The 22,299-nt window shown below is 44.6% G+C and overlaps 2 long non-coding RNA genes across 2 annotated transcripts in view; one reads left to right on the top strand and one right to left on the bottom strand.

Moving 5' to 3' along the window:
- LOC130578590 (uncharacterized) overlaps positions 1-22,299 on the top strand; it is a 66,795-nt gene that overhangs the window by 24,383 nt on the left and 20,113 nt on the right. The window lies entirely within an intron of this gene.
- LOC130578591 (uncharacterized) lies at positions 1,671-6,927 on the bottom strand. Its single transcript, XR_008965901.1, has 3 exons — positions 6,512-6,927; positions 5,269-5,505; positions 1,671-2,024 (listed from the first exon to the last, which is right to left on the bottom strand). It is a non-coding gene; the product is annotated as an uncharacterized LOC130578591 (long non-coding RNA).

Raw genomic sequence — 22,299 nt, 5'->3', positions numbered from 1 at the left:
ATCAACATGTCCATAGTGCTGGGATGCTTTGGTATTAGATTACAGCTTTGGCATCGCCCTTAAGTTCAGCAAGTCAAAGGAAACAGTTGCGGGTTGTTTTATTTACTGGGCACCAAAGAGGTGATAGGGTTACAAACACGTAAAATCAATTTTTTAAAAATACAAATGAATATTTAGAGTTATTTGAAGGTATCTCACATTTTGTAAGCATTCAGCAAACAAAGTCTTGATTAGAAAACCATTTAATACAGTCCTTCACAGTAAGGTTGCTTTCGTGGCACAGGGCATTTCAGGAGGCCCTGATGTCCTTTCACAGCCTGTGGCTATTCCAGGATGATAAGGATTAAAAACTACTTATCTCCCAAATCTCAGGTCAAATCAAGAATGAGCTTTGGACCTTCCAGTTACTAGATCACTGTGTTCTACCTCCTTGAGAAACATGAGTGTCTCTCAGTTATCTTAGGGCCAGGYAGTGAATGCAGAGAGGGTCCATGGCCCAGGACCTCAGCTGAGCTCAGAGTTAATCCCAGACCATGACCATTCTCTCCCACGTGGTAGAACTGCTCTCAGTGGGTGCCTCTTCCAGCAAGAGCCAGATGACTCCCCAGCTCTTACATTTCCAGACTGGTCTGGAGACACAGTCATGTAGCCAAGGCTGAAAATCAGTGAGGAAGCTCTGCAGATGAAAGCCTTTGTAACCAAAAGGAAATCACATTATGCATTATGATGACATTGGGAACTTTATTAAAAACAAAATAAGCAAACAAAAGGAGCAGCAGTGGAAGGAGAAGCTTCTGGCCATACTGCGATCAGAAGAAATGCTCAGCAAGCCTTTACCTCAGCATGAAGCTTTTTCAAAGACCAATCCCTGTTTCACGTTGAGCATGAACCACCACTCCACATTATACTCCACATTATATATAGATGTAGCAAGGCATTCAACCTTGTAATCTTAATTGCCACTGGCTCAGAGCAATGTGTTAGGAAAGCAGCATTAAGGAAAAGGAAATAGGGATTGTTGCAGAATAGCAATATTTTCACTAAAGAGTACTGAGTGCCTTGAAAATTACAATTTTTACATTTCTAGATATTAAGGAGGCGCCGGGAATAATCATATTGATCTCTTGCATAAGAATGTTCTTAGATTTAATCTGATGTCCCAAATTTCTTCTTGCTAAGGTAACAAGGTTTCTTCAGAGGCTTCAAAAGACAGAACCATCACTGTATCATTTGGTAATTGATGCCAAAAATTATTTAACTGTTGATGTTTAGTCACTGTTAAACCAGGTACCTTATTTTTCTAGCTTACATTTATCTAAGTTGAATTTCTAGCTACTGGATCACATTATGCTTTCATCTGTTTTTCATCCACACACAGGCATCACTTTACCCACTGAAATTCACCCCTGCATTTTAAGCTGACACAGCAAATGACACTCAACAGTTTTGGGCAGGAAGGAAAGGATCCTGCATCCTGCATGTAAAATGGTGCCACTGAATTCAGACAACCAAGTTGAATGGCGACATCTGCTTTGTAATTAAGGCTTGCTTAGAGCAATAAGGACAAGCATCATCCCCCCAGATGTTTCTGGAGCTTTCTAAAGGAGTGGCCTSAAGCAGCCAGGCAGCAAGGCTGGCAACAGTAGACTACTTTTAGGATTGCTGTTGAATTTCTGCCATAATCAACTAAAGTTATGAGTATATGGGAGTCCARTAAAAGATAGCAAGTGCCATCAAAGTTGCAGAGAAACTTTTGTAACCATTCCCCAAGGGGAGACACATGGGCAGGGGTGAGGATGTAGAACCCCCAGCAGCTCTGTGCCACATGGCTGTGCTGCCATCCACAACCCTGACCCTGCTGCTGTTACTGCTGTGCTTGAGAAACAATGGCAGATTTACCCCTTACCTCAGAATCTGGGCCAAGCTTGAACTGTGGCTGACTTCTCCAGCTGAAAGGTCTCCTGCCTCATGACACAGGCTCTCTGGGGCTGATGCAGGGCACAACACAGCCAGCTGGGACCAAACTGTAAACAGAGAATTTTGAGAATGTAAGTTAGAATCCCATGGGTCTAAAGAGGCAGAAAAGGAGAACCCAGTTCTCCCTATGAGCTGTGGTACCACCATCCATCTCCAGGACCATGATGCTGTTCACAGTGGGAAAACATTTTTGTAACACCAACACTCTGAACAGTCTGTTCCCCCTGCCCAGTAATGACACAATGGAGGAAGCAGCTGGTGCAGCCAAGCAGGGCCAATTGGCATTATCTTAACACTCTGGGCTGTAAATTGTGTCAGAGCTTGTTTCTGTGTAGTTCAGTYATTCCCTTCATGAGGGCATGAGTGCCTGGGGTAGGGGAGCACACATAACCCTTGCCAAAACCTGCCCAGAAGGCCCCTACAGCTCCACAGCAGATCCTTGGACACCAGCAATGGATGGATACAGTCTTAGAAAAATAACTGCCAGGCTTTGCTCTCACAGTCACAGCCTTGACACAAGCCACATGGGCAAGATGAGTCTTGGCAGAGAGGGCACAGCTGAGTGTTGAGATTAGGAATTTCCGYACTCTGGGCCAATGAAGAAACAAAGAGCAAAGGGGAACCAGCCCTCTACACTTAGCTGCCTGGTTAGACCAAACAAATCTATTTTACTTATGTCTGCTGTCAAGATGTGGAAGATTTTTTCCGTGAGAATACWGACACTGGGATATCCATGTGAGATATAGGGAGCAGGTTACTCTCTTTCATTGTGCCAATTARTCTCTCCCAAATGACTTCTAAAATTTTTGATTCCAAATACTTCTTAGTGTATGAGAGGTTCCAGACAGGACTGGTGCTTGGACAGCTGGACTCACCCCCGCAGCCCAGAGCCAGGACATAGTCAGTCCTCCAGGTAGAYTGTGAGGCACAGCCTAGGAAAATTCCTGCTTTCCCTTGTGCCTGAGGCATGTGCACACACATGTCCCAGATCCAGCTGCAAAGCAAACCTGCTCTAATTTGAGCTTGGAGTTAGCAGGCATAGGGAAAAGGCTGAAACGTGACTCAAACCTCCACTATTGATTTGGCCCAAGTGTTCCCCTTTCCATCTTTGAGATGTTTTCTCCCCCCTCACCCAGATGCACCCAGATCCTCAGACACAGGATCACCAAGCTCTATTCACCAATTAATCTAAATAAGCACCCCATGTTTCCCAGCCTAGCAGGATGGAAAACCTGTCTGACAGCTGAAGTTCCTGCAAGAAGCRTGATGAGGTGCTAAGAAAATAATTGTGCTTACAAATTCTTTGGGCTGAAACAGCTGCTTTTGTAGCTGGATGGGTTTTTGGCTGGCAGTCAGCTCTCCCTACAAGGCATCTCTACAAGACACTCCATTTACTTCCTGTTCCCTAGCAAGTCCCTGCAGGAAAGCAAAGAAACTGGGATTAAACATCTATGACAGAGCCCAGCCAAGACACACAATCTGAATTCCCAGACAAAGTGCAAGACAAATATAAGCATCACAGAGGAACAAACATAATATGGGCTTAAGTCTTGCATGAGCCCTCTGTAAATGTGACCTAACAGTAGGCTATATCTCACAGCCTGGCAGATTCCATAAATCAAGGTCTGCAACACATCAAACTCACAAAGAGAACTCACAGAGAAACACAAGGTAYCAGGGATTTAGGCTTTAGGGATTCACCATAAACTTGAAGAACATAGAACCATTACACTCAAATGATGGTTGGTGCACTGATGTAAAATGAATGGGTTGTCTGAGTCCCAACCCAGTTCTGCACAACTGGAGCTACAGGTGTTTTGTTGGGAAGGGAAGAAATTAGCAACAAAAACCCTGTCTGAACTGTCCTCTGCCTGTCTGTCTGAGTCAGGCGCTCAGTGGTCTCTAACACCATTAGAGTACCTGATGTCTGAATGACATTATCAATGCACCTCCAGCTGTACTACAGATGAGTCAACAGCAGATTAGAGAAGGAATAAAGGTGTGAAGCAACACTGCCCAGCCACAGCCAATCTCATACTGTTAGTTTTCCCAAAAATGTGCTCTGGGGTCCCAGCCCAATACTCCAAACACTAAATCTCCTTCACAAGATTAACAAATCTAAAGGCTGCTTTCCACCGATGAAGGATTTAACGATATACCTACTAGCAAAACCCTCAAGAGTGAAAACTTTGAGTATTTAAGTTGAATGTGGTTCTTCACAGGTCCCTCCTCTTCTCAGGAGGACCCTGAAACTTGAGGTACTGAGCAGACACACCATGTCCCACTCCTCACTGGGAAGTCCCACTGAATCTGGCAGCATTGTCAGCCAAGCAGGAAGCATAAATCTCACAGGAAAGGCTATTCCAGTGGTGTTTCCAGGACCGTTTTCCAGATCAGAGACACTTTGGGATCAAAGCCAAGGCAGAGCTGGCCAGCACCTCCAAGATGGTGGCTAACTGGAAAATCTCCACAGTGGTAGAAAAGGGTAGACACTTTCTGAAGTTTCAATTACTCATGAAAGCAATGGGAAGTTTTTTTCTCTTCCTAAAATGTTGCATTTGTTTTGGCAGTGAGGGAAAAGAATCCTCTCCCTATCACACAAGCGTATTTCCCTATTAATGAAGTAAAAGTTCACAAAAACTGAAAAAGAAAAGAAAATCCTGCCACCAGAGTAATAATTTTTAGCAAGTATTTTTAGTATTCAYTATGAATAGGGAATATCAAAGCAACCAAGTCCACTTGATACTGTTGACTCGTTTTCAGGAAGCAACCATCAGTGCCACAAGGACATTTTCTGTCATGCTTGCAGGGGGGGCAGTGAGCTGCAGACAGTGGCCCAACAAACTCCATTCAAAGACTTATCTGAGCTGGGGTCTGAGCGAGGAAATGCTAAGGGAAGCTTGGAGTCAGAACACTTCCCATGAGACAATGAATCGAGACCTTCCTCCTCCTGTGAGTCAGTGTCACAGGAGGCAAATTGCAGAGACTTCTGGCTGGCTGGAGCTGCAGCCATGGYACTGCAGCAGACTGGCTCCTCCGGAGGCACAACGGAAGCAGGACAGGAGACCTGCGGGGAGAGCCCATGTTGCAGTTGCCTCTGTTCCAAAGCCTGGCTATTGTCAGTCATGCTGAGATATCAAAGGGGGAGCAGGCACCTCTGGCCTGTGCTTCATGCACGAAAGTGGAAGAGAGTAAGAAAGACCAGCTCAGAAGACTCAGAGCAAAGTACAAGAGATGATAAACACATGGATCACAAAGAACATGCAAAGTGCTCAAAAACCATGCAATTACCTACTGCAGAAAAGACAGCAAGTTTGTCTCATTTCACAGATCCCTTGAGAAAACACAGCCTTTCTGCCATTCCATCCTGCTTCAGAGGCTTTCTTCCATGCCTCTCCTTAGTCTCCTGACTGATTTTCTCCACCCAGGTGTCCTCTGTCCTTGAGCCGAGCAGGGACACTGCTGAAGAGCAAAATAGCTTGTGTGCTTCTGAGAAGCATACATTTCTTCTCCAGTCACTAAAACACCCTGAAAACAAGAACAAATGGTGACTTCATGAGAGAAAACAAGAGWGGGGAAAAAGGAAGATGGTTTATCGAGCCAGCCAAATATTAGAAAGTAAAGTCATTGCATTCACATATAACACAAAGCCTCTGGTTCAGTGTGACCACATCAGAGCCTGTGAGGATTACTAACAGCCTCTGCATGGGTTTGCTGCCCACACCCATTCAGCAAAGGGTACTCACAGCTAAGAGAACACGTCTTCCTCTTGCTTACTTATTTGGAGCTCTTGTTTGGAAACTCAGACTCAGAAAACTAAGAGCAGCTCTTTCCAAATACTTCTTAGGTGGTTATTCACACACTCGCAATATTCCATAAGCATTTGTCATTGCTGATTATCTTAGCAAGCACTGTTTGCAAAGCAGAGGTGAAGAAATGGCGCAAGGACAAGCAGTTCACATCCCATCTTAAAGCAGGCCCCACTTTTGGTAGCACTGCTGAAGCACATGGACAATCTCTTCCAAAAAAGTTCCAGAGACAGACACCACAAGCTCCCAGATAATCTACCTCTCAGTTGCTAATGCTCAACTACTTAACAAAGCCTGCCCCCTCCAAAGTTTCACGCTGTATCAGACAAAACAGCCTGCCTAAAAGAGGGAGATGTGATGAAAGATCAGAAAGAAAAAAGCATGAGTGCAAGGAAACCCTGCAATTTCAATCCACCTCMTGCAGTCAATCTGAAGAGCAAGAGGTGAAACCTCAGCTCTGGTGAGAACCACAGGAGTATGGCAAACAATTTAAGAGCTGCTTCAGGTACTGTGCTGAGGAGGTGCTGCAATCTCCATCCCAGGATGGAGAGAGCACAAACTGAATTTAAAAATCCATGACAAATAAACCGGGGAAGGATTGTAAATTARCTTTTCATCAATTCCCACTGCAGGGCCATCTTGTGTGAATAGCCCTCCAACACAGGAGACACTCCTTGTTTTTCTCTTTAACTTCAAGAGTTTCCCTCCAGCTGTGAGCTACTCACTGTTCATGTGCTTTCTCCAGAACATCTATCTCATCAGTGGCAAACAGCGCTGCATGGATTGTGCTGGAAGGCCTGGTCTCCACTTCTTCAGTCACCAGGGAGACTCCTGCAAATGGCAGAAATCCAGARATCACAGGGTTGCACCAGTGAAGGGAAGAAGGGGCACCAGGATTGAGTAAACCAGACTGACTGGTTTAACTTAACACCCCCAAAAGGGCCAGTCTCAATCCCAGTTACTCTGTACTCTGCTGGTGTATCCAGCACTGGAGATGTCTTCATGAGCAAAACTCAGTTCACTGAACTGACAGAAAGCTAACAATGCAAAAAACCACTGCAGCAGTGATGGGCTCAGTCACCTGACCTGGCTGCTTCCATCCAGTGCAATGAGTRCCTAAACCAGGTATTTTGAGCTGAAGGAGCACTGGACACTTGTTCTCTTGAGAAACTTATTTTGTACACACTGAACTGCCTTTGCTGGATTTGTGTGCCACWAGTCCACCAAAAAGCCATCAAACAGTCAATAATTCTCTGCAGCTTTCCCCTTATCTATTTTAATATTGTTCTAAATCACAAACAATCTCTTCCTATCTGCGTATGCCTCACACAAGAAGATCCCACCTGATGGGAGGGCTTTGCACATCAGGACAAACAGAGGCAGTAAAGCCCTGCCCTCCACTGCAAAGCCCCATCTCTACATACGAGTGGTAACTCCTATCTCCCTGCTGGGTGAAGACAAGCGATAAGAAACAGGATCTGTGCAAGTCACACTCCTTGCAAGGCAAAGCAGCAGCAGGTAAGGCCAGTGGACACTCCTTACAACAAGGAAATGGAACATTCCCTCACTTACGCACTGGGAACAACTGTAGCCACCCTAAAGAGTGGGAGGAGAGATAGGACTGTGAGGCAGCACAAGGAGATAACAGAAAAAAAAAAAAAAAAAAAAAAAAAAAAAAAAAAAAAAAAAAAAAAAAAAAAAAAAAAAAAAAACCAAGAAATATATGGATTTGTTGCATTATTCAGGCTTGAGCTCCTAGAAATAATTTCTTCTTCTGGTCTTCAGCAGCGTGAAACATCCTTTAGATGACAGCAGCATTTCCAACCCCATACAGCACTTAGAGAGAGTTGGCAGAGCAAGTCCTGGGTACTTCCAGCTGGGTATGTCTGGCTCCTCGAGGGGCTGCCACATTGCCTGTCCCATCTGATCACAAGAGAGCCGGGWAATTCATTTAGTTTTACAGAAAACTGTAAATTCACAGGGAAACATATGAAACTCTGCAAATTCCCAAATAATTCTGGCAGTAAAAAGTATGAGCGTTGCAAACCCCCAATTCTTTTGAAGCATCCTTTTTAAACCACACTTGATTTCAGTTGATGAGATTRCTTGGGGATGATGTACTGCCACTTCAACAAAGGCAAAATTTGGGGTGAAATCATTCAAAWGGATTCAAAGAGACAGTGGGGAGGTGTTTCTACTGGTGCACCTGCAAAGRCAACCGAAAGAAGTGACAGAAAGCCACAGCAAACATCAGTCCCAGCTCTCACCAGTCCTCCCAAAAACTCACAAGTAACACCTCTTGGATCCCAAATCAACATCGATCCACTAGGCCCTACTGTCCCTGGCATCTGGATGAAAAGCATTTCTGGTTAAAAATAAAGATACTTCTAGGTCTTCCTTACATTTCCAAGTTGAAATGAGGAATGCAAGCCAAGGGCACATCTGCCAGTCACCACGGTATTACATCAGCCACAATGCTACAGTTCCAAAGACACGCTAGCATGAAAGTTAAATACGAGGCTGAATCAAACCTGCAGTACTCCCAAAAGATATCCTGAAGCTTAATTGAAAAAAAAATGGGCTCTACTCCTTTCTGTAGTTATTTTTAATCTAGGGTGGACTGTGTCACCCTGGAACTGAGTCAAATGAAAAGTAGACATTCAAAGTACTTTACTCTCCCCCTGCTGCCCCTCTGYTCTGTGTCAGTCATCACTTCTGGGTTTGTAAAAGCTTAGTGGGATTTGCACAGGGCCAGGCAAATCAGGCTCCTCCATTTACTGCTATACAACAAATATATTCCGGTAACAGGCTGCTCTCCTGCCAATGCCTTCTGTTTTCCAACTCATTTCATTTTCTTTAGTGACTTTATTTCAGACAAGTGGATAACCAGAGCCTTGGGTTGAATCCATGTGTGGATTCTGCCTCTCAGCAGTGCCAGTTAATTCTTTGCAGAARTCCTGCTCATGTAGGAAGCAGGTAYRAAATCTGTCCTCCCCATGCCGGACCCAGTTCATTTGCTGCTGTTTCCGCTCCCTTTTCACCATCAGTCAGCCCACAAAGCACTGACTGCTTCTCTGCCTGAGGCTTTCCCCAGCTGCCTCCCTGCCTTTCCTGCCAGGTTCTTGCCAAGGAAACCTGTCCACACCTATGTAGGCTGGGGCCCTGCCTTTGTTTTGGGCAGTGACGTGTGCTTGGGTGGAGGTCACCATTGTTTCAGCTCCCTGGTTCCACAAAGGAGTGTTAACAATTTCTTACAACTGCAGTAAATGAAGAGTAGCAGCTACATTCAGCCTATAACATTTTACATCATTGCTTTTCCTCTTACCTGCAAAAAAGAGGAGTTCTTTCTTCCGCCATGGCAAAGTGCCTGAGGTTGCAATGTCATCTAGGCAGAAGCCACCAACTTTAATGGGCTTTCTCTCAAACATGTGGGTCACTTTGATGCACAGAMAAGGTCACCCTGCCTTGARCCAGCCTAAGAACTCCCGGGGCTGYTTGGATCAGAAKTCAGAGATSGGGTCCCTCTCTCACATGCCATTGTGTCTCCCCTCATAAGGAAAGGATGCAGTGGATAATGCAGCTGCCACTTGTGGTGTTCAAACAAAGCAGTCTGACAGTGCTAACAGAAAAGTACAGCCATGCTGTGGAAAGCAGATGCATTTTCACAAAAATTAAGTACCTTACCTTGAGCCCATAAAAGGTATTCCTTGCAGAGAARTTGCAGAAGAATCAGTCAGGAAAACTCTAATTTGTTTCAAGAGGGACCAACTCTCAAGGTGATCTCTGACTTGAAGGGTGCACACACCAACCTTCGGCTTCTTTGRTAATCATATAAAGAAAACAGTAGGAAACATCTCCCATGCCACTTCCYCACCTTGTGTAGCATGAGGGTTATGTACAAGAACTACAACATCAGAGCCAGAAGCCTTAATTTGCAGAAAATAATCTCATTTTTCATATTCAGTGCAACATTAAACCCATTCTCCCAAAACTCAGCTGTGCCAAGGTTTATAAGCTTAGAGTGAAATTATCCCCAACTGAAATGTTTCACTGCCCCAGCAAAAAAATGAGGAGCAGTAGAAAACAGAAACAAAATTACACAAGTGGTGAAAAGTAAAAAGAGGTGGTTTAGACACATCCCATCTTGATATGCAATGTTTCAGTAACCAGGGTGAGGAAATGGGTTTTCCTTTTAAGCAAGGGTGGGCCAGATCCTTGGGTGGAATAAATCAGCGCTGCCCTGCTGAAATCAGTGGATTGTTGCTCATTCACAGCAGCTCAGGGTCTGGCACATGGTTTTCTCCTGACAGTATCACAATAATGTAACTAAATCAAAATCATGTGGAGATGTTGTTTTGCTAAAATGTTGTTAAATATACCAAATGTGAACTGAACGAAAATGAACCTAAAATAAGAAAGAACAAAGGGAATGCCTCTCTACTGTAATGTGGACTCAGGGTAGAAAGAATTATAGGACAATTTGGTGAAATCCCTTGAAGCATTCTCCCTGACTAATTAGTCTCTACATTCTGTAACATTTCAGGGTTTAATRCATTTCCTTATGCTCACTAAGAGCTCACTATAATTCCTGCAGCCAAAAGCACCAAGGATGCAAAGTACAGCTGGACCAAGTGGCAGACAAGTGACTGTAATGGTGATCCTCTCACTAGCTCCCAACAGCAGAGGTGGTCCAGAGGGGTCTGYTGGACTTGAAGCTGGTGAGACCTGCACAGCATCCCCCTGCCAACTCAACTGCTGCAACCAGCTGAGAGAAACAAAAGCATATTCTTCAACTGCACACATGGAAGCAGCACCCTGGGAACCCCCTGAGCATCACAGCAACCAGACGGGAGACATTGCAATCACTTGTGCAACTCTGTCTCGTTCAGTCACAAGGTGGATGTGAGCAGGACTATTGCAGCCACACCAAGCAGGCAGTGATGGATTTCTCACAAAGCACCCCAGGCACCYTCCTCCCAGCTGAAGTTCTCTCCCCTACCTCCATCCTCATGACCATGGCAGTGACATCACAGTGACCCACCTTGCCCTGTCTAGCCAAGCCCCAGTTCCCCCTGACCCCAAACAAGCAGGCATCTCAGCCTCTTTCAGGATCGGCTGGGAAGATACTAATTCCCTGCTGAAGTGGGTGGCAGTCTTTATTATGTTTCAGGCCTGAGAAATCTCATCAGTACACTGAGAACCACAGGACTCCTTCCTAATTACACAGCAGAGCACCACATGATTCATGTCAGCAGCTCCCTGGCCCCCTCACCTCCATCCTGGCTGATGTGACACAACAAACCCGAGTGGAAGTGATTAGCAGGTTGCAACCAGGGCTGCCTGCTCCACAGCACCATTACCAAACACGGCGCCCGAACAGCCGCAGCCGGAGCCCTGTTGAATCACTGCTCCCCTGCATTGCAACATCGGAAGTTGCACTTTAAAACCCATTGCCTGGTCTGCTCTTGGATTTCCCAATGAAGGCTGGAGGAGAATGGAGAACCCAGGCTGAATACATTATAGATGCTTTTTTTAATTCCATTGGGAGGTTCAASTATTAGAACTAGCTTTGGGGCCCCTTTTGTTTTTGTTTTTCYYTTTCCCCCTCTCTTTCCTTTTGGTCTGGTTAACTTTGGTGACTGGCTTGCACAATTTTATCAGGTTGGGCCTGATGAATCATTCATCTCCAGCAGGCAACACTGAGAGATTGCAGGCCAGGCAGGGTCTGTGTTGCAGTAACCAAAAACAGCAAAAAAACTACCTCCACCAAGAGACAGGGAATGGGKGCAGGGAAAAATGAGACAGTGGGCCAACAGCACTCATGGACAGCTTTCCGATGTCTGGTCTCAGACAACTAGCAGCACATTCATTTGTAAGCCTGCCAGACCTCCTAGGAAACCTAAAARGCTGCTGTTATTTATAAAGCTAGATGTAGTTATTCTGCCTGCATGCAAGACTAGCTCATTATATTTATAGGTACCTGTCCCATTCACCTACWTCTGGGCCCTCCTTCCCATAAATCCATGAAGCTGCCAGGATCTGCCTTCAAACACTGAGACACCTTTCCAGGCAGGGCCATTTGCAAGTGTCTGTCACAACTGCAGGGCTCAGCAGCATGTACATGTAAGTATATACCTGAAAGCCCCACATTTCTGTCAGTGTACAGAGACACAKTTTCAAGTATTTGTCTTCTACATGGAGAGCACCAGATTTTGCATTTCATTTGTAAAAAGCTCCCAGTAAATCTTAGCCACAAAAGTTTGATTTAATGACGGTGTAAAACTGTCAGCTGGCTTCAGCAGAGAAGATATACAAGCCAGTCTCATCAATTCTGGCAGCCTGGAATCCAAGCCCCCCCTTAACAAAAATAAAATCAACCCTCCTRGATTTTATGCCTGAACCTCAAACAATCTTCCCATAAATCCAACTCAAAGCTCGTCTGATAAGGCATGAAGAGTTTTGCAAACAGTGAAGCGGGGGTTGTAGGCAAGAAAAGGCAGCTCCTTACAGGTTGCACTGGGGACAGGAAAAGCAAGAGATTTGGTCTTTCCAGTTTGTGGATGTTCGCACACAAACACAAGAGAGATTTTCTATTTTAAAGGTGGAAGACTTCTATCACAACAAAAAAAGCAAATATGGCACATACAGCTGAACATCTCATTATTGAGAACAGCTGGGTTCACTCTTGACAACCAGAAGCCTTGCCTGAATGTAGATACAGAAATTGAGGCAAACTGCTACTTCCAGTTGCCCATATATTCATCTATTTTCAACTAGAACCATGTTTTACCAGCCCCAGTCCCAGATTTCTTTGGTGCTTCAATTAGTGCCATCATTTTGGGCTAGCAATTGCTAAATCAGATCTAAACCCTCATGCAGCTGTCCAAGCCTGGCTTCCTTGAGCAGGCACACAGCCATGGCAAGAAGCATTTTGGCTCTCTGCAAGCCTCAACAGTGGGCAGGTCTTGAAAGTGGTCTCAAAGAGTCCCCTCAGGAAAGAAACTTAGACAATTCAAGGGCAGCTACAATTTTCCCTGCTTAATTTCTTGGAATAATTCCCCCTCTCTCAGTCATGATTTAAAAGTCATGCAGAGAAAAATATTTTTCCCTTGGGTAATATATTTCAGGGATTGATTGTTTAACATTTGATGTGGCAKAAATGTAAACCCTTAAAAAAACCCTCAAAAGAGAAGAACCAAGGAAGAAGTAAAGGTGTTCGTTCCCTCAGCTTAGAGCATACCCGTATCCTGCATGTCTATCCAAGAAGAGCCAACTGTCCAAAGATGAGAGGGAAAGAGGCTGAGATCTGTGGGGCTGGATCTGGAGATACAAAYTTTTACATCTTAGTTCAAGTGTCTGACTCACTGCTGGAGTGAGCAGGTGTCTCTCTACAAGAGGTAGTCACAAGATTTTAACCCAAATTTGTATTTCTCTATTAAAGTTATCATCTACCTAATGTAGCATTTACTAATAATMCTCTCAAAAGATCCCCAACCAATTCTCCTAGGAACCTAAACAATACAGCTTTGGTTTAAGGGTGTGAGAAAGATCAAGCAAAACTGACTCAAGCTGCTTCCAGTGGCTAAGCCAAGCGAAATACAATAAATACAGAGCAAACTTGATTTTTCCCTTACTGCTGCACACAATATTTGCAAGCAATTACACTGGCTGCAGCAGTTTAACACTCAGGAGAATATAAAGATACTTTGTGTGTTATTTACACATCTAGTTATGAATGTTCAGGTCAAAAACTGAAAAGAAAACTAGATTTTAAAAACAATTTTGTGCTTTAAGATGCCCATTTTAGGGACAAATGGAAACTAATAAATACATCAAGGCTCTTTTCTCTMTGAACTTCCATCTCAGATGATCATTTATACCTCTTTAGGATTAACAGCAGCTCAGTTTCCTCCTCTATGATAATCATAGACTTTATAACTTCTACCTTACGATTCATAACCACAGATGATTTATGGCATGTTCTTTAAAAACCCTCCAGTCTCACTATAAGGCAGTGAAGCATCCATGTTCTCTGGTAGGTTAAGGCCACAATCAGTCGACCTGAGAGGAATGAAATGCCACCAAGTGTCCTAGGAGAATGGAAAGACAACAGTGCCTCTAGGAAAAGATGAAGCAAAAAGAACTCATGCAGTTTATTTTGTCAACATAATCTGTCCATCTCCCAGGTGCCTTAGAGGATACCTGAGGACTTCTCTAGCAAGAGATGTGAAGGACTCAGGCAACAAGGTGGGTACTGTGCAYTCATGGCCCAGAGCTCAGATTTCATTGAGGTAAATTAAATAGTGACCTCCAGCCACCATTACCTGAAAGCTGACCAGTGACCATGGCTCAGCTCCTAGAACACWGCCTTAACAGCCCCAGCTCAGCAGYGAATCAAGCCTGGAAGCTAAGCAGCCCCTCCATCCAAGAGCTCTTTGCCCTCAATATGAACACACACAATCTATACTGAGTGTGGAAGCCTCCCTGGGTCYGTATTTGGGTGACACAGGGTCCTTTGCAGGCTTGCCCTGGCCTTCTGCTCCCATCCTTTTAGGGAGCTGGAGACTGGGCTATAGCAAACACCAGACATCAAATGCCTCTGCAGGTCACCTCCCCATCTCCAGATCTTCTCTGGTATGGCAAATGCCCACTSCCTGTCTGCAAAGCAAGCACAGATATTATGAGAAACCTTTCAAGGGGAAAACACCTTCTCTCTCTTCTCTCTCCACTACTCCCATCTTTGAAGTAACACGAAAGAGCCTCTGGAGTCTGCTAATGTTGTTGTAGCAGGGTTAGATTTGCAGGAGGATTTTTAACATCATCACCAGGACACCTTGTTTTTCAGTTCTAAAGTGTTCCAAGCAGAGTTATCTCAAAAAAAAAAAAAAAAAAAAAAAAAAAAAAAAAAAAAAGTTTGCTCCCATAGTGAAATTAAAACACCAGAAACAAACACTTCCATTTCTGGAATCGGGGGAAGAGACAAAAGATTTTCTCTGTCATGGTCTCAGCGACAGAGCTAAGCAATGGATGACAGAGCAGCTCTCCGAGCCATTTGGGRAACATCCCACAGAGTTTGAAAGCAGCATTTACAATGCAGTTTTGCAATTGGGARAAGAATCACAGTATGATCCAGTAATCAAGGAAAGGAGTCAGATTCATAGAATATTTTTTTAACCTATAATAAATTATAGTTTCCTAAACTTTATTGCGGTCACAAAGTCAGAACAAAATTTGATAAAAAAATGCCCTTATTGTGCACAGAAAAATCTTGAAAAATGTCATTTAATACTCAGGGGGAAAAACAGTGCCTTTTTAATGAAAACCAAGCCTACAGTTTGCTGGTTTCTGAAAGCAGTTTGGTAAATGGTTTTGTTTTCCAATAAGCAAAACAAATACTGGAATGGGCCCATAGTCCTTTCTCTTCTCTTTCTCCAAACCTCCCCATTTYTCAAAGTGAACAAAGGATGTCTCTCGTCTGATTTTAAAACCAGTAAATTATTTCCAAATGTACTGTAAGACAGAAGGGAGTTAGGGCAGCAAAGGAAAGTCAGGAGACCCTGATGTATCCTGGGAATTGCAATGAATGGACAACAAAAAGCAAAAGCAAAACTTGCTCCTCACAAACTAGATTGGGAAAGTGCCTGGAGATGGGGCTTATCATGCCCCAACTTGAAATTCCCCAAGCAAAGCACACACCCATGTCTCTACATGAAAGAAATGAGATGGGAAGGAAGCACAGTTAGGGTTTGGTGCTGCACAAGGCCCATGCAATTACAGGCAAGTGTAAACACCTTATTCAAGGATGAGCAATCATCCCTCAAGGGAAAACCCTGAAGCTTCTAGCCCTCCCAGGAAGGTCACAAATGGGTACAGGAAACAAGCGGAGACTTGCACAAAGGGAATGAGCTAAACCTCACTGCCCATGAGTGAGGAACTGAACAGACTGGTCCATGTGTTCCAGCACTGGGCACAGATTTCAGAACAAACATGTGGGAAGCTGTGGCGTCACTGAACCTTTTATTTCTGAAGCTCCAAGGTTATTTAATCTTTCTTCTTAATACAGCAACCGCCACAAAATCTTTAGCTTGGCAAGAGCACCTAATTTAGTGCTCCTGACATGAGTGTTTCCTCCATGGCAGGAAGAGGGGGCATCATGAAGTTGGGAGCAGATCTGTTCCTTACAAAGGGAGTGGATCCTCAAATTGTACCCAGCTCTCATCAGCCCTCCTTTAACACATCTACATGCCCATTGYATAAGCTTCAGCATCTCCCTAACAACTCGCAGCTTGAATAGTCTAAATCCATTTTTCACTTTCAGGGCCATCTACTTAGTACAGCCTTGCAGATGCTATTTCCCATTCATAAGGGCCCAACAAAGCATGAGCTGTACAGTTTCTGATCCAAGAAATTCATACTCTGAAGACTTAGTCACTGGTAGCTATTGAGAACATTTCTGCAGGGCTCTGGGGGCTCCCATGAGATGAGCGTATGTGCTCCTCTGTAGTCACATCCCTGCCACCATCCCACACAACAAGGCAACTCTCAGCAGGCTCAGAAGTCTTTCCTCTGTGGAGGAAAAGGGGTGGTATGAAGTTGGCAGTAGAACTGTTCCTCACAGATGCAGGGAATCCTGAATATACACCCAATCTCTGGTCAGTCCTCCCTTAACACACCTACATACCCTCATGCAAGCATCAAGAAACACCTGAAGTAGTGAGACAGGTAACACATGTCAGCACAAAACATGTAGGCACCAAATGTCTGAGGAAAAGTCTATTGAACTCATTCAGCAGGCTCAGGAGGGGACAAGTGACAGCTCATTTGTTGCTTTAAGTACTTGTTCCTCAGATGCCAGGGCCAGTCAATGTGAGCTAATTAATCTCCGTGAAAAAAATGAAACCATCTGGCTGCACAGCAACCACTCTTCCTGCCTGGGCTCCAAAACCCACAAGGCAGATCGTGGAGAGACCATATCAAACAAAGCAGCATGGCAATGCCATACTCTTTGCTCCTGTCACACAGCCCAAGTAACTGCCTGGGAAAGCCAKGCAGCCACGCAGCCTGCAGACATTTCCCTCCTCTGCCCACTGTCCTGCTGCATGGGAAGAGCCTCCCCATGCCCAGACATAGAGCTGGTGGCCAGGTACCCTAATGCCATGGGGGTCTGGGCCAGGAGGCCAGAGCAAGCCCTTTCCAGCAAAGCTAGAGGAGCTGCTGCCTGAGGGCCAGCAAGGTAATGCAGTTCTGGTCACAAAGAGCAGGGCTGAGAAAACTGAGGTGAACCGGGGCAGCCCAGCTGCCTCCAGCACACCTACTCCTGTTTATCATTGTCTGTGAGCATCGACTTCTCTTCCTCTGCTGGTCTCCTGGCCTCTTGGAGAGGAGGAAGAGGGAGTTTCCTGCTCAGTTTGGCAGAAGTACCTGCAGCCTTCACAGCCCTGGCCATCACAAGCCCTTGGCTTTGCTCCTGCACAGCCAAAGTCACATCCAATCCCCAAGGCAAAGTACCAGGATCAGACTCACAATGACAGATAATTACCAATAATCACTYGTGCTGCTCCCCACCTCCCACCACTGCTATAAACAGGAAAACCTGTGGAGGAAACAAGTCTTTCCTGGTAATGCCCCAGCTAAATTGAATCAGCAACAAGTTTGGAAGGATATTCAGACTGATGGCCACTAAGGGACCTTCAGAAATGACACTGCTTCCCTTACRTTGTTGCATATAGCCACCACACAAAGCTTTCTCATATTGGCCATATAAACAACATTCAGAGCAGTAACAAGACAATCAAACCCATRGTTCACTACTAACATGGCATTTGGTGAAGGTTTTTTCCCTCACTAAACAAAGTGCAGCCTGTTACCTGAGCTGGAGCAGAGTTTCTCTTTATTAACAATTTTTTCATTACAAACAATGACAAAACCAAAGTGAAGGTACTAAGAAACCAATACATGTAAACTATAAAAACTCCCAGAAGGAACCACAAATCATACTCCATAAAAAGCTGGTAGGATAACTAAAGCTGCAGCACATTTCCCCCGTGCCAGCTGTCAGAAGAGTCTCATCATGTATGGTTGGTAAAGGTCTTCCCCCAAAACAGGAGGTTACAGTTTTCAACAAAGGACTGAGTTAAATTCAGCTCAAGGTAGRTAGAAACGGGCAGAGCTTTATTTCAAGCATGTCCCAGTTGCTCAGTGTAGTACAACTGTCAGAATTTGGGGGGAGGGGGGCGGGGAAGAAGGCTTTGTGGTTAATTATGAGTGTGCTAACACGGTGAGAAGGCAATGAGGATGGCATAGATAATTACTCTATGAGCTACATTTCCCTTTTGGACAGGAGATAATGAGACATCCTTTGCTATGCAGAGGAGTCTCCTAGCAGAGGAAACCAAAGGGCAAGCAAGGTGCAGCTGCAGAAACCCACTGTCCTCACCAGTGCTGGCCAACAGGGTAAAGCATTCCTAGCAAACAGGGAACAGAAAAAAAAATAACCRACTCTGGGGAATCAAAGAATTCCCTTCTCCTTGGGCACTTCTCAGGATCCCCARCCTCTTCAGCTGCCCCAGGTTTCCAGAGATGTCACAGATGTGTCCTGCTTGACAGGCACTTTGACTCAGGGAGTGGTGCAGAAGGGACAAGTACACTCTACTCACTTCTGGAAGCCTGGGCAGGCAGAAATGASCTACTCGGGCTGGGAAGCCCTGAAGACTCCAGGGAAATGCATAGARTAGCACAAAGCTGTTTGAAAAGAGCCACAGCACAGCAGCTTGCAGCCAGGCACTGATGATCCTAAATCCCTTGGTTTCAGTGAGTCAGGGACCACCCCTACCTGTCCCCTCCAATAGAGGACTGATTTTCAGTATTCGAGCTCCCAGGAGCACTTCCAAGTGCTGCAGCCTTGTGAGGTCTACAAAATATTCAGCTGCCCAGGGAAAAGGTTCAATATGAGAACATTAAAATAAACCTCCAAAACTATGTGAGCAGAATCATCACCRGGTACACAAGTATTCCAGGCAGTGAGGATGGAGAAACCTCCTTTTGCTCAGAGATGGAAACAGAAAGCTTTGCTGGTGTGTTGCCTTTCAAGTCCAAGTTAATCCTGGAGCTGACAGGGCAGTGAGATGGAGCTTCCTCTTGTTTATTTACATCTTGAGTCCACCTCAGTACCTCCTCCCCAGGAGCTCCTTTGCTGATCATGCAAAGTTTCAGTTAATGGTGCTATTTTTAGCACCCACTGCTGKGAGAAGCTAAACCTTTTAACAAAGCCTCCTCAGCACTGTAATGAGCACATTATTGCTGAGGGGGAGGAAAGAAAAAAGGTGGRGGTGGGCCTGTATCTAGGTCAGCATCAATCTCTCTCTGTCACCTATAGTCTTGTTTTATGGGAAGCATGTGATCATAAATGGTGATTATGGAAAGTGAAGGGGAAGAGGCAATCCTGAGAAATTTATAGATAGGAGAGAATTCACATTAATAGGAGATAATACATAGCTGCAAAACTGTTATAAAAAAAAGCATTAGAAAAAGCTCTGTAATCGGGGTTATTAGGCACAACTACACCAGGGTGGGTTTTTTTTTTCCATTCTGGGTGCATGTCACAGTGATGTATGTCACTTTTAAAATGATAATAACAGTAAAATATCCGTGTTAGAGCCAAGTACATTAACTTCTATATTGGTGTAATTTACTGCGTTATGAGTTCCCATCATTCAGGAGCCAGACAAAATGCTCTCCTTACGATGTCGATAACTGTGCACACATTTTACAGGAAGAAGTGTTTCTTTAAATATCTATCATACGTTAACGAATTCTTTTAACTTTCCATTACTCTTGTCAGAAAAGACAGGGAGCAGGAGAAAGGGGTAAGCTATTCATATTGCTAACATATATCATGAGCTGAATTTGCCATTGCCCTGTGTCTGTCTCRTGCACAGCTGCTTTTCCAGCCAAAAAGGGAAAGGGGCAGAATGGAGTGGACAGGAGCTATTGTTTTTTTTTTTTAAACTACGTATGCATCAATATGATATTGAAGGAAATATCAGGAATCACTCTCTTACCAACAAAAATAATAAAGACAAAGGACTATCTGATTTACAAGTGTGGTTCAATAACAGGAAGGTGGAGAGCCTGTGTCTCAAAGTTGAAGAGATGTTGTACCTGCTTAGGTGTTTATAGTTATAAATAGAACAAGCCAAACTTCAATTTTTTTCTGTCTGTTCTCCATTGCAGAAGCTAAATAACTGCTAAAGGAAGCACAAACCCAGTTATCTGCAGGCTGTGACTAGAAATCACAGTGACATCACCACACAAGTGCTAGGTCAGTCTTGGGCTCCCTGAGGAAGCAGGGAGGAGGCTACTGATAGCTGAGCCTTTGGTTCCAGTCACTGGAGAGCTACAGTCTACTCTCAGGCTGCCTCCCCAAGCACCTCCACGCCCTGGAGCAAGTCACTCCTTCCAAAAAGTGAACGGCCCTAGCTAGGGGCTGTGATTGTTTAGGGACAAGCACARTGAAGCCTCGAGGGACTGCAGCAAGAATCCTTCCTGCTTCAAGACAAACCCGCTCTGAGACAGTGTGGATCTGAAGAGCAAATCAAATTACTCCTGCCAAGGGCAAAAGTATTCTGAGCAAATCTACTTTAAAACTGCAGGGAAGAGAACTTGATACCACTGCAATATCAAAAATGGGGTGGGCATTCAGAGGCTGAGTTATAGCATGCTTTAATGCACTCAAAAAACATGTAAGGAAGTTTTCCTTCATCCTGCAGTACAGACCACATACAAATACAATGCAATCACTCCCAGTAACTTTTAGCCAAGAGCCCCTGTCCATAACAGCAGTAAGACCTCACAGCTCCCTAAAGCTGCTGTATTCCTGAGGGCCAAGGGGTTTGTAGGGCTCTGGACATGAAGGTAGTTCTGCTCACACTCAGTTTGGCTCATGAAATCAATCAGCAAAATTTCAGGATTAGGCACTGAGAAATGCAATCAGCTCCCCCAAGCTGTACTTTCAAATTGCAARTTACAGAATAGCTTCAATGCTAAGAAAGAATTAAATGACACTGGCTTGTTTCCAAAACAAAACATCGCAGTGTGGCATTACTGAACACCATCCCACCCAAATGGAATTCAATACTTCATTCAAGCCCAAGCATTTTGCTTCCCCATGTGCAGATGATTAATTGAGGATTCAACCATTTATGCCGTACTGTGTGCTGGTCTGGGCTCTTGGGGGTTTTATCTCTTAACAGTGACTGCATTTGACCAATGGACTCTTACCTTCACACATACAAAAGGTTTTAGCTGGTSCCTTAGAAGTGAGACAAGGCAAACTGGAGAATTCTCTCCTTCCTTCATATCTGAGCTAGATGAGCTCATACCTCCTGAAGACTCTGCTTTTTCTTTCCTTGTTCCTCACTGTGTGAGCCACACTTTGCTCTTCCCACTCTGTGCAGACTGGACAGTTCCCTCTCTAAAAGGTAGGGAGGTCTCTTTGTGCTGGCTTCCCTGGTGTTATCCACCTTTGAACTCAGCCTGTCAACAGGTACCTGCCACCTCCTTGTCCTCTACTGTTGCATTCACAATGGCTCATCTCCTGAGAAAATACTTATTTTGCATTTGAGAAAAGGTCATTGACTGGTGGTTTAAACCACTCTCCCCTGAGAAAACAGGAATGAGAGTCAGACTCAAAAAGAGAAAATCAGCCTGGAGCCTTTTTCCTTCACCCTTGCTTCCTCCCACATCCTATTCAGATGGCATGAAAACACTGTCAGTGGCTCCAAACCCAAGGAAAGGAAGACATATTTCATGTCTCTCAAGAAACCTACCTCCATTGGTCCCTTGTTTAGCAGGAAGCAGGACTTRCCCTAATTAAAACCAAGGTGGATAACAAAACAGAAAGATTTACTTTCTGTAGCACCATGGGGCTGTCAGGAGCAGTTCCCTGTCCTCAGCATTCTTTCTGAGGACAGTCGTCCAAGTAAACACATCAGCTGGAGCAGTAACCAGTTGCCTTTGACTCTTCTTRCCTTTGAAATACATTTAATCAGGTGTGCTCCTCATCCCCAGCTGTAGRGACACAAGAGCACATCAGCTGCACCACAGTGCTGCAGCACAGCGGGAGATGTGGGACATGAAACAAATTTGGCAGCACAACACCCCGTCAAAGGAAGCAATGTACTTTCCTGTGCACAACACAGTGGTTTGTATCAATGTCAAGTTCACTTTTTACCAGGAACTTGGAGGTTCCTCTGTGGTTTGCATACACAAAGAACAGAAGGGCATAAACACTCTAAAATTTCAATGAGAAAATCTCCCAAATGAAAGGAGCAATAATGTTAACAAACTATATAATTACAATCCCAGAGTACACATCTGTTTGTACAAAACACCCCACAGCACAGTGACCAGCCACACAGAAAACCTGTGTCCTGCCAATGAAACTGCCCGAGTAACATCAAACCTAATTCAAAGGCCATTAAGCAGAATGTGAACCTGGATGTTAGTTTCAGTA

This window comes from Malurus melanocephalus, unplaced genomic scaffold (assembly GCF_030028575.1).
Source record: "Malurus melanocephalus ecotype Western Australia unplaced genomic scaffold, MMel_1.1 scaffold_233, whole genome shotgun sequence".
Classification (NCBI taxonomy): Eukaryota; Metazoa; Chordata; class Aves; order Passeriformes; family Maluridae; genus Malurus; species Malurus melanocephalus.
The sequence above is the reverse complement of the archived record's forward strand: the minus strand, read 5'-3'. Positions and strand labels throughout refer to the sequence as shown.